We start from the raw sequence: 2973 nt of genomic DNA, 5'->3' as shown, positions 1-2973 counted from the left end.
GAGAACCGATTCGATGAAAGCTCGGTAGGGGTAATAGTTGTTGCTCTGACTTATCAGACTGTCTCCCAGAGTGACATCCAGCTGACTGAAGACAGAGGCTAGTGGGTAATTCACCAAACCCACCCCTGCCCTGGCATCAAGATCAGTTCCATCACCTTTTACAATCTTGCAGCAAAGGTACAGCAGCGTATTGTTCAAATCCATGTAATCTTTGCCATTCCCAGCTATGAAAAAGTCAAGGGGGCTGGACTCGGTAATAGCCAAGAGCAGGGGGATCTCAACATACAGGCTTTTCTCAGTGCAGGTCTGCGTAGGGGCTATTTGAAACACATCCAGTTCAGATTTGGTGCATTCTTCAGACCTGCAGTGAACAAAGGCCATGGCGGTTAAAATATATTTCTGTTTTCTCCAGGAGAGTGCCCCTTCTTTCTCTCAGGCTGCTTCTTGGTTTTTTGTGTCTGGCTGCCCCATTGACTTACCCTCTTCTTTTTAAGGGGTTGAGGAAGTCCTACATGTCTGGAGTCTGTTGCGTCTCTCTTTTAAGGCTTTTTCTTTGAATATACATGAGACCGGACCCCTCCTGCTTTGCCTGCTTGACCACCTTATCTAGGACAGCTTGGGAAACATGACCAATCACATCTTTGGCTATGTTTTGTGCTGCATTTTTAGCGTGGGGCTTAATAATCTCCAGACCCCTTCTCAAAAGCAAAATGGCTTTTCTAAAGAGGCTGCGAAATATGCCTCCCACACCAGCCCTGTACATCACGGGCACCCCCTGATAGCCGGGAAGACCATACCCAGCCTTTATAATAATTTCTGTACAAATTAGGGTCCCCATAGTTTTTTTACCATCACCATCATGCTTTTACTTATTTTAAAATCTCAAAGTCTTCTGGGGGTGTAGGTGAAGCTTAATGATCACCTTACCAAAGTGAAATGAGACATGTTTGTTCTGATCCATCTTATTTTCAATGCTGATTGTGTTGATGTGGTGCTGGCTGATGGAGACATAATGCGGGTTGTCATATGTGATGGTGACAAACTCGTTGTTGTTCCCATGGATAGGGATGCAGCATAGCAAAGGTACTGAAAACTCTCCAACAAGCTGATGTTCCACTATGTCCGTGTAGACATACAGCGAATTGAACCCACTGGTAATATCAGCAGGGAAGGGTTTTTTTTTAGCAGAGACTCCGGGTAGCATTCCCAAAATATAGGCTAGCTCACCATGCGTATAAAAACCATAAGTTATCTTTGGATTTAAGTCTCACTTTCCTGAATGCTCGGTCATAGTGCATAACTAGTTCAGGCAGAGCAGGATTGGTGGTAATTGTATTGTTTATAAGATCCAGTAATTCTGTGATGGTTGTATAATACCCCTGAGGCAGGCTGTACCCCCATTTTTTAGTCCCAGAAATGATTTTGAAAGGCATGTCTTTGTTGATGTTGTCCCAGCTGTGTGGGTATTTCTGTTAACACTGTCTCCCAGTTACCCAGCAGATCCAGAGGTTTAACCAGTTCTGTGGTGAAGCTCGAGCTAGTGTTCTGCAGAAAAATGCTGGCACATGCGTTGCTGGGCAAAGTAACATAAAAGTTGCCATCACACATCTCGGTCTTCTGACTGAGGTACCCCTATATGTTACAAACTTCATTGGCTTCCACCCAGCTGTTAAATTTAGACAGCCACCCCAACCATTTCACCAACAACCTCTTCTTTCTTCCCTTTCCTTTCATTGCTAGAACTTTTTCAATCCGGTAAACTCTGCCCTGTTTGGGGTTCACTTTTTGTAGTTCTTCAGGGTAGAAAGAACTCTCAATAGAAACGTCATCATAATCTTTTAGATGGTATACAGGCGTCTGCACACATCTAACGACTTCATCCACTATGAAAACCTCATCGGTGAGTGTTTGTTCATAACCTTTTTCAAACCTCCCTTTGGTCCTAGACACTCTTACGTGGTCTTCTTTTCTAAACATGGGTGCTGGTGGTTTTATTTTGAAATAGTCCCTGTACACAGTTTTCCACACCCTTTGAGAGTTTGAGAAGTTCACACCAACAGGCCTGGTGTGGTTAGTTCTGTGAAAACTGGTTGTAGGTCTTTATAAACTCTGGTAACACATCAGTGTAGTGAAAGGTGTTGCGGGCTGTAAAATACTTCCACATCTATGATTTTAATGTTCTGCTAAACCTCTCTACCACTGCCGCTTTCACTTCACTGTTCATCACGAAATGGTGAATATTATACTGTTTTAACAGCTTGCTTAAAGACTTATTTAAAAATTCTTTTCCCCAATCAGTCTGTAATTTTTGAGGTACACAGTCCTGTGTAAAAATGTTTTTAAAGACCCGAGCTATTTCACCACCTGACTTGTCTTTTAGACCCACGGTCCAGGAATAGTTTGATAATATGCCTATTGCTGTTAAGATGAACTTAACCCCACCATTGTGCTTGGAAAACTGCTGCATATCCACCAAATCTGCCCGTCATTGCGCATCAATATCTGAAACAACAGTCTTGTTTCTTTCAAAACGTCTTCTTGCCAGTTTGTGTAGGTTGTAAACTTCCTGATCTGAAAGCCAAGCGGCCACCCCACTTCTGTTCAGAACATTATTCTACCTTTTGGTGGCTTCAAAAAGCATGTTCACTCCACTAAAACTGCCAGCTTCACCAGGAGAGTAATACACTTCCTTTAACATAGCCTCCTGTGTAGACATGTCTGGTAACCGCTTCCCTCAACATCCACTCCCATGCTAACACTCGTGTGGTGCATTCAAATGCTTGAGGACAAATTTAAACCATGGCACAAAGATACTGTCTTCCAAATTCTCAACATCTGCTTCAGGGCCTGGGTGATAGGTCATAACTACACCACGTGATCTAGGGAGGTTCTTGTAGCCTGAGAGGTTGGGTTTTGGGGGTCTGCATGGGCTGTCCTTCTGATGTCATGGACCATGTGGTGCTGGTGTCACAC

The sequence above is a fragment of the Gavialis gangeticus genome, unplaced genomic scaffold, assembly GCF_001723915.1.
Source record: "Gavialis gangeticus isolate Ggan-Ray unplaced genomic scaffold, GavGan_comp1, whole genome shotgun sequence".
NCBI lineage: Eukaryota > Metazoa > Chordata > Crocodylia > Gavialidae > Gavialis > Gavialis gangeticus.
The sequence above is the reverse complement of the archived record's forward strand: the minus strand, read 5'-3'. Positions refer to the sequence as shown.